The following is a 14,751-nucleotide window of genomic DNA, read 5'->3' on the forward strand; positions in this document are numbered from 1 at the left end:
AGTTACTATTTACTAACGCTGCCATATGAGCAAAACAAGTATTTGGCTTGCTGAATTCTGCTAGTCAATGAAGTATGTTATTGTGTTTTACTATCAACAATCGAGCTAGTAAGGTTGGAGGAGATACTTTTAACCCAAACTTTATTTTTTCCAGGAAAATTACGAGATCATAAGTATTTATATTATTCTGTCACCCTTTATACAAAACTGAGGAATCACGAAATTAGTTTAATTTATATAGTTGATCGTCTCAGGTTGATCCGAACATTCATATTCTATTTCCAATTAATCGAGTTCTTTCCTGTTGGAGCATAACGATGCTTCTGATTTTCTTACTTAATGGCGACTGGTTGATTTTTAGTATCCATATATAATGATAGTGAGAACACATATATGTTTGAGTTTGTATTAGAAGGCTTCACTACTTGTAATATGTACTTACTTATCAATTAAAACATAAAGAAACTTTAAAGAAGAAAAATTTCCTACAACTACTTAAATATTATTAAACATTTATTATTTGCAAATATAAAATCAGCTTACTTATTGTTTCCATGAAATTCTTGCCTTCTTCCGGTAGCTCAACTTCAGCTAAAACATAAGAAAACAGCACTTTAAAGTAGAAACATGAGCCAGTACAACTATCCCGTATTTTTAATTTTAGCATCCAAATGAACCAACAAAGCAAGAGTTTTTGCAGATCAGGAGGCAACACGTCAAATTCTGCAATACTGTTTCGATGTCTGGCCTCTGGTTGGGAGACTCGTGAGTGCATAGCAAAGCAAGTTTTCCCAGCTTAATTACCTCAGATTCTACATACTTTCCCTCAAGGTTTACATCCATAAAATCTTCTAGTCTGCCCAACTCTGCACCTTGATGAATTGACTGGCTTATAATATGTTTTCCAGAGAGAATCTGAAGTATAATCATGCCATATGCATATACGTCGCTCTTGTCTATGAATCGGCCAGTGGTTGTGTACTCGGGGGCCAGATATCCCTTTGCAGCACTAGCTTTTAGTGTGGAAAAGAAGATATCATCTGCAAGCAGTATGGGAGCTATTAATTGGAAAGGTAATATAAAAGTTATGACATAATTTTTATGTGTACTACAGAAAGATAAATATGTATGTTAACCTTATTTACAATGTTATTACATGTCGATTTTCCAGCTTCCCTACGAGAACATAACACCAGTTCAAGCGGCTGTTGGAGTTGTCCAGAAGGTAAATGCATGGGTATTGCCTATCCCTCTACTGTGAATTCGCTAGCTTATACACGTTCCTCCTATTCTTTCTTGGTGTTGTTCCTCCTATTTATTTAAATGTTCCTAAAAACTTGTACTGGTCTTGTTTGATTTTGTTATACAGGGGCTACGGCCAACTATTCCGAAGCACACTCTTCCAAAACTTGATGACCTTCTTGAGAATTGCTGGCAGCAAGATCCAGTTTTAAGGCCTGACTTCACTGAAATAATAAGAATTTTACAGCAAATAGTCAAGGAGGTAGTCCTCTTCTTTCTGGTTTCGCAATAGCATTCACAATTATATGTTTATGAACACATATATTAAGTTTAAGTACTCCAGTTTGTAGTTCAACATGTGACCTAGAAGCAGTGTCATACTTATTTTGATACTGATCATGCTGATTTTGGGGCATCGTTATCTGATATTTACTTTAAGTATGATGCAGTCTTAAGTGCTATATTTAAATCATACTCACAAGAATGCACACTCGTGAATATATTTAATCAATGGTGACAGAATAGCATGTAAGATTCTGAATAGAAAATATGAAGTTTTTACTATATTCCAGTCGGTAATTTAGGATATTTACAAAGTACATGCATTATATTTGGATATCAATATTTGGAAGTCTCTTGAACTTTTAGATCATTAATAAATCACAAGTTCATGCATTTACCTTGCGCGTATCACTCGCAGATAGATAGAATGGGACAACGGGATTCTTCTGTAGAGGATAAGGTCCGGTATCGATACAATAGCGTCATCTTGCACTACAGGAAGTCATTTATTCAAGAAAACGCTCAAAGGTACATATGCTTATTGTCATCATACGGGACCAGAGGCTACATGAGCTTTACTAAGGAGTGGGAAGATGCAGAAGAACGAGGGCGTTCCTCAAATGATATTTTACATGCTATTATCGGTACCAAGTCAATTTTTTTGTATTGAGAGTAGTAGAATATATGAATGGATATGTGTATTACTTGATATTTGGATTAGATGAATCTGTTGTACCAGATGTTTGAATATTGATTGTTAGATTTATAGATAACTGGTATTATGCAGCAATTGGTTTTGGTAGTTCATTGGTTTTTGGAATCTATAGTTTTAAAATATGCATTAATAAAACAAGTACAAACATCATTATAATGGAAAATGATGTTTGTCAAAGCTTAATACATCAGTTCTAGTGGACCATTAACATCAGTAAAAACTGATGTTAAATACTACAACAACAAAAAATCTTAAAACAAAAAACTGATGTTATTAAGTATAGACATCAGTTTGTTACAAATAGACATCGGTTACCAATTAAGAACCGATGTCAAAGGTATTGTTAACATCGGTTTTTGATGAAAACTGTTGTTACTAGTACTCGTAACATCAGTTTATTGGTTAAATTGAAAGATTTTGCTTAGCTCACATATATTTAAATTGATAAAAATATCATATTCTGATGATATATGAAGATTATATATGCATGAGAAATTTAATATCAAGATATATAAATCGGTTTTAAACAAAGAATTGATGTTATATGCTGTATTTAACATCAGTTTAAAACCGATGTTAAATAGGGGGGTCTTTAACATCACCCACGAAAGACATCGGATTTTTACATTCATAGACATCGGTTTTTAGCCGATGTCTATTAACATTTTTCTAGTAGTCATCCATAAAATGTCTCACCTCATCAATAGTTTTACCCTTTTTCTTAATTTAAAGGCAAATCTTTTTTTCTCTGTATCATCATTGTTGTTGTGTCATGTCCCTTCAAACAATACTTGAATAGATATTTCAAAGAGCGAGAATTGTTGCAGATTTCCAAGTTCATATGACACTGGAAGTGTAGTAACAGATCACGATTATAAGATACAACAAAATGATTGTCCAGTTGTTGCTTGTTCTTCTCAACAGTCCTGTCCATCCATCTCCTCCGATAAACAGGAAATCCACAGTCATCAAAGAATGTGTGACCATTGTACATATGTGTAAAATTGGTTTAAACACAAATATAACTAGGTCTCCTTTTATATTTACCATAATGATGATATTTTTTTCGAAAAAATATATCCATAATTCATTGCAAATACATAAAAGTATGTCCTGATGGTCATGTATCATGTAATTTATTTGAATATACCTCTTTGGGAAATGACGACCGCATTTTCCATCCGACATAAACGGTGAATACGAAAAATCCAGTCCACATGGCCCATGTATCATGTAATTTTTAACAGTATTGTACCCGGCCGGGTCAGTCTCCTTATGCGGGATTTCAGCACACACCAAATCATCAATCTGCTCTATCGTATTGGGACGATCATCAAGATGTAGCCAAATTAACATATGAGTGTGAGGTAATCCTCTTTTATGGAACTCAATCACGTACATAACTGTTATAAAAATTTCATAATTTAGTAGAGAATATAGTTTAAAATCAACTATTATAGGTTGTTTTGTAAAAGCGTTAAAATACTCACGTCCGGTGCATTTTCTAAAGTAATTTTGATTTTTTATTAAATCAACCAATTGATGTAGCTTCATTTTAAAAACGCGGGCAACCACATTCGGAGCATCTGTAACATTAACGCCCGGCATATGTTGGAGCATACTCTGAATTTCTTGCCATTTAGTGTTGCAGGTCATTGTCAAGAAGAATGATGGATGACCAATACTACGACATATAGCAAGAGAGTCTTTAAAATACCGGGACATATATCTCCGAGAACCTGTGAATGTAGCAGGTAAAATTACATTCTTCCCTTGGCATGTTGTATTAAAATTACCTTTTCTCAAGGAGTCACGTATTGAATTGTATAGATCAGATCGAATAGTTTTTTGATTCCGTTTAATCCATTCCAGACGATACTTTTCAACTGCAGTGAATGCATCAACAATATATTGTTGCCATAAACGACCACTCAATTGAGGAGTTAATCCTACAGAATAAATTTTAAAATCTTATTAATACCAATCTACAATCTGTATATAGCTATCATCAATTTACATTCCTATATGACAGTATAATACAATTGACATTTTTTTAACGTTTATAAGAGTAATGTAGTACCTTTAGTTAGTCTGATCATGAGTTTGTAGGCATAATATTCCCGCATTGAAACATAACATCTCTGTTTTGATTCCTCTCCATCATCATCACCTTCAATAACTTTAGGAGGTGAACCACCATTTTTCCCATTAATGGAATTTTCAAGTGGAATCCTTCATCACCATGAGGGAAAAGTAAAGGATACTGTAAAGGCATAAAATGGGCATTCGTCTCGAAAATCCTCTGAAGTTGTTTAGTTTTTGTCTGAACAACAATATCCCGGGTTCCGCATGAGTCTTCTAGGTCACCAACAATCAAAGCACCAACCTCGTTAGAAGGTCCAATATTATTAGATCTACCATCCGCTGCTTTACATGAAATTAATTCCCACTCAATATCCTCAGGTTAATTGTTTTTGAACCGGTCTCTAGCCATACGAAAGCTATTAACCAATCGATTATTCTCATCAAGCATCAGAAGAAGACCTTTTACAATGTCTGAATTTATAGAATCGCTACCAGGAACCGCTCGCTTTCTATTTTCTATTTCATTCTCAGTATCATATACGTACAACTGACAAAACTTTGGAGATTCACCACGAGTCGGGCATATACTTTCAATCAAATGATAATTTTGACCACAGAGCTTGAAAATGCAAGGAGCTCCTCGTCTGTTCATACTATTGTCAATTTTACCTCCAATTGATGTAAAAATAAATAGTGGGTTGTATATCCGGATCTTTATTTTATATTGCTGAGTTTTCTTTCCACCGGATAACAATTTATCTGAAAACGGAGGAGAAGGTTTCTCCGGTGGTAACTGGAACTGCCCATTCCGACAACAAACAGAAAAAGTTGGTGATGCATGCTTGTTTGATTTGTTATTCCGTTCATTATTCCACATAATGGCTTTACAGCATGGACAAAGTTTGTCCGGCTTTCCAAGATCCATATATACTTTCCATAGGTCTGTCAAAGATGATTAAAAAGCACATTATAAAGGAATCAATATATTACATTAAATGCAGTTATAAAATCAATTTAGCATCATACCGTTAGTGTGAAGATCAAATTCTTCGTCAGAATCATATCCGCCGAATTCCATTGGAATTTCTATTTTTTATTAATGGTAATGATCAGATATATGAAATTTAATTAAATTGATAATAGTATCACTGCATCACGTTTGTTAGTTGTTTACCTTCAGAATGATCTTCCACCTCCACATAATCGAAAAACTCAATATAATTGCGATCTTTTAGGTTCTGCGTAATTTTAAAAGGTCTTTTTGATCTTGACACAGACGGGCATGTGTTATCTGCATTCCATTTATTTTGACACAATAACATATCTAGTTCTATATTTAATAAATTGTACGCGTTCATGAGATGATATACCTGGATTTGTAGAAGCTGTAATTGTAGATGCTGGAAGTTGGAAATTAATCCTATTCTGTCCCAACTGTTGTGTGCATTTCGGAATTGGTTTAGCTATATTTGCAGATTTTGGTATATCTACAATTATTTACGAAAAAACAATATTCGGAAGCCACAATATCACAATACAAAAAAATAATTCAGGGATTGACTGAATTTTACCTGAATTTTTCCATCAAAAATTCTGCTTTTTCCCGGATACTCGGGTTCAAATACCCATGGAGTCGCCGTTTGCTTACTGGCTTGATATAATTCAGAAAACACTAGTTTTCTCGAAGCTTCTTGTTCATATCTCTCATCAAAAGGGGCTATTCGATAATGTCTGTCTAGTAGACCCCCCGCTAACCCGAGTGAACATTCAAATATCTGCCCTACATTCATTCGTGAAGGTACCCCTAATGGGTTGAAGACCATATCAACAGGTCTTCCATCTTGCAAATAAGGCATATCTTGTCTAGGCAAAATTTTTGAAATGATACCCTTATTTCCATGTCTTCCAGCTACTTTATCGCCTACCTTAATTTCACGTTTCTGTGAAATATATACACGAATCGTTTCTGGATTATAACTAGAACCTCCCCTTTTCTGGATCCATCTCACATCAATAACTCGACCCCTACCGCCTATAGGTAGTTTTAGACAAGTTTCTTCTGAAGTAGATACCTGAATGCCAAGTATGGCTCATAACAATCTATCCTCGGGGGCATACGACGATTCTTTCACCATTTGGGGCGTTAATTTACCTACTAAAATCTCACCCGTCTCGACCCAAGATCCCAGCATTACAATTCCATTTTTGTCTAAATTGCGTAGTAAATGAGCTTCTAAATGCGGTATTTCCTTAGTGACCCTTTCGGGGCCTTGGCTTGTCACATGAATTTAAATTTCATATTTTCGTATGTGAAAAGAAGTATAAATATCTTCATAAACCAAACGCTCGCTAATGAGCACTACATCTTCAAAATTGTAACCTTCCCAAGGCATATAAGCTACTAATACGTTTTTCCCCAAAGCGAGTTCGCCACCAACTATAGCGACGCCATATGCTAAAATTTGTCCTTTTTTAATGTATTTACCCCTCTGAACCTGGGGTTTTTGATGCATACAAGTATTTTTGTTGGAACGTTGATACATAACTAATGGAATGTTTAGAGTATCTTCATTACCCGATAAAAGGATCTTGTCAATATCGGTATAAATGACCTTTCCTTCATGTTCGGCTATAGCAAGAACCCCTGAATCTAGAGCCGCCTAGCGTTCCAACCCAGTTCCAACAATACACTTCTCGGATCGAGAAAGAGGAACTGCTTGATGTTGCATATTCGAACTCATTAAAGCCCGATTCGCATCATTATGCTCGATAAAAGGAATGAGGGAAGCTCCAATAGAAAAATATTGGAAGGAAAGAATACTTCGAAGATGAACCTGTTCCCATGCAATAGTCAGGAATTCTTGACGATATCGAGCTGGAACAACCTGTTCTTCCTGAAGACCCTGATTCAAGGCCAAAGGATTTCCCGCCGCTACCATATAGTATTCATCTTTACCTGGTGATAAATAAAGCATCTGTGCCCCTTTTGATCTATGAGAAATCTCATAAAACGGGCTCTCTAGAGATCCCCAACGACCAATCTTCGCATGAATTGCTAAAGATCCAATAAGTCCGACATTTATTCCTTCAGACGTGTCAATTGGGCAAATACGCCCATAATGACTAGGATGGATATCTCGTATTCGAAAACTAGCAGTTCGCCCTGTCAATCCTCCAGGGCCCAAATAACTCAATTTTCTCCCATGAACTATTTGTGTCAATGGATTAGTTCCATCCGAAACTTGAGATACCACACGTGGGTTACTGGGCATGCGAGTTTGATGTAGCCCATTTGATATCTTCGTATCCGAGAATCAATAAACTCGACCCCGCATTGTTCAAAAAAATTTCGGTATTTTTTTTATCTCCGATTACTCGATAATTTCCACAAGCACAAATTCCACTTTTGATAGGCCCAAAAATTCTTTCACAAAATAATCCATCTTTTTCGGGTTTATTGGTTTTGTAATGAAAAGTATAAGGTTTTGTCACCTCTCCAACTCTCTCTCTATTCGGGAGGATTTTATTCGCCCAAGTACTTATTTGTTGAGGAAAAACTGATCCAATTCGGAGTTGTTGATGTTTATACTGATCAATCATAGAAGAAAAGTTACGGGTTATTGCAGAAGTTGGAAGTTCAAAAATAATCTTACGTTGTCCCATATGTGTCGTGGATTTTGGAGTTAGAACTTGTTCATTCCTAAATTCCGGTATATATGCAAATTAAAATGTTTAATTCAGAGATGATTAAATTCCGGAAAATATGGCCACGTTAAAACTAAAAAAATTTCACAGGATAAAATTATTAAACCTTGCAAGTTCACGTTCTGTAACATCCTTGATGAAGGAGTGACTCCACTTGCAATTTGACACACACATGATGATGACTTGCCTGCATGTTCAGGATGCTTTCAAATAATATCACAATTGAAATATATAGGAAATTAAATGAATAACTTTTGTACACACTGACCATCTCCATATGAGAAATTAACTGATTTAAATGCAGCAAAATTTACAGGAGTATATGTGGTACCACTCAATGGTGAGGGCGTAAATCTACCAGGACCTGTAATTGTTTGTTCACCAAATTAGCTGTTGTGTTACTATTTACTATACCACAAATAATTCTTAAATATCAGTTTGCAACATCAGTAAATGTAAATAAATACCAAGTTTCGATGTGGGTGGTGTTTGAAAATTATTAGATGAGGCACTAGAAGATCTGTATCGATTGCTGTCAATTAAGTTACCCCTTGGATTTGGAGGTAATCTTTCAAATGTACGTGTGACACGCTTTATGTTGGAACCATGTGAGAAATCATTAAGATTCAATATTGACAGTGGAACTCGATTCTGTGCTGCAGGAAAAATTAAAAGAATCTTATCATGTGTACAAGACACATTGAATATAAATAAACAATTCAACACAATGTTGTTTTTAATACACGTACACTGATTCACTGTTATTGAAACCTTGTTAGTATTGTTCACTATCGATTTTTAGTAGTATGGGCAGTTGCAAATTTATCAATAGGATTCATGGGTATTCATTTTGTTCTTGCAACAATTTAAGAATCATTTAGTAATATAAATGTAGAACACGACAGGACAAATTTGTCTATGGATGTCTACCGTGCTTCGTTGCATCTGATGTAGCATCAGATCTTGCATTTTTGACCACTGAACTTTGTTGTTTTAATTTCAAAAGCTGTGTGCTTGTCTGGTTGTTTAGTATTTCGGAAACTAAACAGAAAATAGATTTAATCACATCATAATAATTTAATAATCTTGAATATCACAGAAAAAATAAATAAAAACACAAACCATGCTTTGGCGTTTCAGTATTGTCAATAGATTGCCAAGCATTAACGTGTGCATTTTCATTTGCAAAAATTGATGAACCTGGTTCACGAAAAAGCAAGGATTTATGGCAATATTTGAATACAAAACATGATTTAATCATGTGTGTTAGATATATTTGATAATGTCATGGCTAATATGTTTTATGTTTAGCTTTCAGATCTTATTTGAACAGGATAAATCAGTACTTAACTGTTGATCAGTACTTATACTGGAAGTCAGGACTTAATGATATCAGTACATATGTTATCAGGAGATAATCATCAGAAGATAGATATCAGAACTTAAGTGCTGAAGGACGATCAGATAAGGACAGTAGCTGATTAAAGAAAAGAAGATCAAGATAAACATAAGAAGAGATATGCATGAAGAAGGAATTCTGTAAAGAATGGAATACTTGGAAGAAAAGATATCTGATTGATATATTTTAGGAAGCATAATTATATTCCATATCAATTAGCGATTATCTTGTAACTGTGTAGTATATAAACACAGATATAGGGTTTACACTATAAGTGTTATCATTATTAGAGAAGATTATTCATTGTAGCCCTAGCAGCTCTCGTGATATTTGTTCATCACTGAGAGGTAACAGTTCCATACTGTAACAGAGTTTATTGTTTCAATAAAGTTTGTTTTCTGTTACTTAAGTTCTTAAAGTTCGATTTGAGTGTACTATACACTGTATTCACCCCCTCTACAGTGTGTGTGTGACCTAACAATTGGTATCAGAGCCTATCTGTTAACATATATACAGTTAAAGATCCAAACACAATCATGTCGGACACAGAAACTCCAACTAAGCCTACCAAAACTGAGGAACCACCAAAGACACAAATTCAGAGTCGGTATGAGACCATCAGAGTTCCCATACTGAGACCATCTGAATATCCCATATGGAAGGTAAGAATGACCATGTTCCTGGAAGCAACAGATCCAGAATACCTTGATAGAATCAAGGAAGGCCCTCACAAACCAACCAAACTCGCAGTTGCAGTTGCAGGTGAAGCAGCAAAGACCGTACCAAAGGAGAAGAGTGATTATACTGCTGAAGACATAGCATCAATTGCTAAGGATGCTAAGGTACAATACTTACTGCATAGTGCCATTGATAATGTAATGTCAAACAGGGTAATCAACTGCAAGACTGCTAAGGAGATATGGGATGCTCTGGAAACAAGGTGTCAGGGAACTGACACAATTAAGAAGAACAGGAAGACAATACTCACTCAAGAGTATGAACACTTTGACTCAAAGACTAATGAGTCATTGAATGATTTATATGATAGATTTGTCAAACTTTTGAATGATTTGTCATTGGTTGATAAAGAGTATGATATTGAAGATTCAAACCTTAAGTTCCTGTTAGCTCTTCCTGAATGCTGGGATTTGAAGGCAACGACAATAAGAGAAAACTACAATCTTGATGAAACAACTCTTGACGAAATCTATGGAATGCTCAAGACTCATGAGCTGGAGATGGAACAAAGAAGCAAGAGGAAAGGAGGAAAGTCAAGGACAGTTGCTCTTAAGGCTGAAGAAGAATTCCCCAAAGCAGCTTCCTCAAAGAAAGACAAGGGTAAAGCTCTTTTCATAAAGTCTGATACTGAGTCATCAAGTTCTGAGAGTGATGATGACTCAGATTCTGAAAGCTTGCCTGAGACTGATGCTGATGAGGAGATGATGAAGCTGTGTGCTCTTATGGTGAAAGGAATCACAAAGATTGCATACAGGAAGTTCAGGAAGGGAAAGAAGTTTTCCAGGAAAGGCATAAGTTCTGATAAAAAGAATTTCAGAAGATCTGAAGGCAGAGGAGGAAAGTCTGACAGAGGAGATTACACCAATGTTAAATGCTATAAATGTGGTGAGAAAGGCCACATATCTCCTGACTGCAAGAAGGTAAAGGGTGACAAAGGCAAGGCTCTTGTCACAAAGCAGAAAAGCTGGACAGACACCTCAGACTCTGAAAGTGAGGAAAACTATGCATTGATGGCAAATGCTGATAAAGAAAGTGCTGAGAGCAGTTCTGTAGCTGCTGAAATAAAGGTACCTCAGACTACTTATGCTTTTCATACTGATGATATTAATGAGTTGAGAAGATATCTTAAAACCATGTTTGTTAGCTATAGAGATCAAACTTTAACATGTGAAAGATTAACTTCTGAAAATCTTACATTTAAGAAAAGAAATGATTTCTTAGAAAAAGAGTTAGTCATGTTCCATCAAACTCAGAAGGATAGAGATGATGCTTTTTATGTTAGGAATGAAGCGCTAAAATTAAATGAATCTCTAAAAACTGAGTTAGAAAAGGAAAGAGAGATTATCAGGACCTAGACTAACTCTGGTAAAACAACTCAAAATTTGCTAAGTAGTGGAAACTGGAAAGAGGGCTTAGGTTATGGAGAAGATAAGAAAGATAAAGGAACTGAAGAAATTAAGTCTGTTGATAAGCAAAAGCCAAAGTTAAAACCTGTTAAGTTTGTAACTGTAAAGTCTGAAAATGAAAAATCAGAAGTTACAAAGGAATCAACTTCTGACAAACTAAAACAGGAAAAGACAGCTGAAGTGAACATAGGCTTAATGACAAAGAAGCAGCTTAAGCATAAGCTGAAAGATGTCAAGAATGCAAACAAGGTAAAATCACCTAGGAAAAATAGGAATGGAAAGGAAGGTGTGAATAAAAGCAATGATTATAAACCTGTTCCTGATGCTCCTAGGAAAACATGTCATAACTGTGGAAGTTCTAACCATCTGGCTTCTTTTTGCAGGAAGAATAAGAATATTAACTCCTTACCTTCAAAATCAGGAGTTAAGAGTCAGTCTGTTAGATACAAACCACAAAATCCTTGTTTTTATTGTGGTAGTTTATGGCATTCCATTTATACTTGTAAGGAATATCATAGTTTGTACTATGATTATTATCAAATAAACTCTTCTTTGAAGAAAGTTTCCATTGTTCCTTCTAGTGTAAATTCTGATTCAAAGTCTGATAGTGTAAGTTCTGATAAGAAAAATGTTAACATAAATTCTGATGCTAAATCCGCTGCAAATGTTAACAAACTTAATAAGGCCAAAGGATCCAAGCAAGTATGGGTCCTTAAAACTAATAATTAGTGGTCTTTGTGATTGCAGGGCAACAGGAAAAATATTCTAGTTCTGGACAGTGGATGTTCAGGACATATGACTGGAAATAAGGCCCTGCTATCAGACTTTGTGGAGAAAGCTGGCCCAAGTGTTTCTTATGGAGATGGCAACATTGGAAAAACATTGGGATATGGCAATATAAATCTTGGAAATGTCATAATTAAACAAGTAGCTCTAGTCTCAGGACTTAAACACAACCTACTGAGTATAAGTCAAATCTGTGACAGAGGTTATCATGTTGATTTCTTTGAAGAACACTGTGAAATTGTGAGTAAATCTAAAGGCAAAGTTGTTCTGAAAGGATACAGGCGTGGTAACATTTATGAAGCTAAGCTTTCAACAAGTACTGATGGTTCTGCAATTTGTCTAATGAGTAGAGCATCAATTGAAGAAAGCTGGAATTGGCATAAGAAACTCTCTCATTTAAATTTCAACAATATAAATGAACTGGTCAAGAAAGATCTTGTGAGAGGATTGTCAAACACAGTATTTGCTCCTGATGGTCTTTGTGATTCATGTCAGAAAGCCAAACAAAGAAAATCTTCATTCAAGAGCAAGACTGAATCATCAATTCTTGAGCCTTATCATCTAATACATGTTGATCTATTTGGTCCAGTAAATGTCATGTCTATTGCAAAGAAGAAGTATGCGTTGGTCATAGTGGATGAGTTCACCAGATACACATGGGTGTATTACTTGCATACAAAAAGTGAAACTGCATCAACCTTGATTAATCATATCAAACATCTGGATAAAATGGTCAAAGACTCTGTGAAAGTTTTAAGGAGTGATAATGGCACTGAGTTCAAGAATTTGATAATGGAAGAGTTCTGCAAAAGCCATGGAATAAAGCAGGAATTTTCTGCTCCTGGAACTCCACAGCAAATGGAGTTGTTGAAAGGAAGAATAGAACTCTCATTGAAGTTGCACGTACAATGCTTGAAGAAGCAAAGCTTCCAACCTATTTCTGGGCTGAAGCTGTGCAGACTGCTTGTTTTACTCAAAATGCAACACTCATTAACAAGCATGGAAAAACACCATATGAGATGGTGAAGAAAAAGAAGCCAAATCTGAAATATTTTCATGTATTTGGATGCAAGTGTTTTGTTCTCAAGACTCATCCTGAACAGCTATCAAAGTTTGATCTAAAAGCTGATGAAGGAATCTTTGTTGGATATCCACTTTCCACAAAAGCCTTCAGAGTCTATAATTTGAGAACAAAAGTGGTCATGGAATCTATCAATGTCTCTTTTGATGACAAAAAGATTACTGGTCTTGAAGATTTCATTGACCATCATCAGTTGAGATTTGAAAATGAAGACTCAAATTCTGATACAGAAAATCCTGATAGTCTAAGTCCTGATACTGTAAACTCTGATGGATTAAACTCTGATGTTATTGAAACTGTGGAGACTACGTCAAAGGAAGATGCACCTATGCAGGGGGAGCATACTCAAGATCCTACCACATCTCAAGAAACATCAGAACATGCATCTGGCTCTTCAAGTTCTGATTCGTCAAGTTCTGATAAGCCAAGTTCTGATAGTGCTGAAAATTTAAATACAGAAGAATCCAACTCAGAGAGCATAGTTTCAGGGGGAGCATCAGAAAATGAAAATGAAGATAGCATGGATCATGGGGGAGCATCCAGTTCTAGAGAAAACCTTCCATCTGCAAGGAAGTGGACAAAATCACATACACCTGATTTGATAATTGGAAATCCTGATGCAGGTGTCAGAACTAGAACAGGCACTTCAAATGAATGTCTTTACAATTCTTTTCTCTCTCAGACTGAGCCAAAGAAAGTGGAAGAAGCTCTTCAAGATGCTGATTGGGTGCAAGCAATGCAGGAAGAGTTGAATGAATTTGAAAGAAACAAAGTCTGGACCCTAGTGCCAAGACCAAAGAATAGATCTGTTATTGGTACAAAGTGGGTATTCAGAAACAAAACTGACAGTGATGGCATAATTACAAGGAATAAGGCAAGGCTGGTTGCAAAAGGATATTCTCAACAGGAGGGAATTGATTATGATGAAACATTTGCACCAGTTGCTAGGTTAGAAGCCATAAGGATATTCTTGGCTTATGCTGCTCACAAAAAGTTTACTGTCTTTCAAATGGATGTGAAAAGTGTTTTTCTCAATGGAGAATTGGAGGAGGAGGTATATGTTGAACAACCTCCAGGTTTTGTAGATACCAAACATCCAGATTATGTCTACAGGCTTGACAAAGCACTTTATGGACTTAAGCAAGATCCTAGAGCATGGTATGAGACTTTAGCTCAGTTTCTTCTGGAAAGTGGATTCAACAGAGGGACAATTAACAAAACACTGTTCTACCTCAACCATGGAAAGGACTTACTTCTGGTCCAGATTTATGTTGATGATATCATTTTTGGATCTACAAATGACAAACTTTGC

At 35.6% G+C, this 14,751-nt stretch overlaps 1 pseudogene; it reads right to left on the reverse strand.

The window, feature by feature from the left end:
• Positions 1 to 543: 543 nt before the first annotated feature.
• LOC141715085 (DNA-directed RNA polymerase subunit beta-like) lies at positions 544 to 7,596 on the reverse strand (annotated as a pseudogene).
• Positions 7,597 to 14,751: the final 7,155 nt, after the last annotated feature.

This window comes from Apium graveolens, chromosome 3 (assembly GCF_009905375.1).
Source record: "Apium graveolens cultivar Ventura chromosome 3, ASM990537v1, whole genome shotgun sequence".
In the NCBI taxonomy this organism is placed as follows: Eukaryota; Viridiplantae; Streptophyta; class Magnoliopsida; order Apiales; family Apiaceae; genus Apium; species Apium graveolens.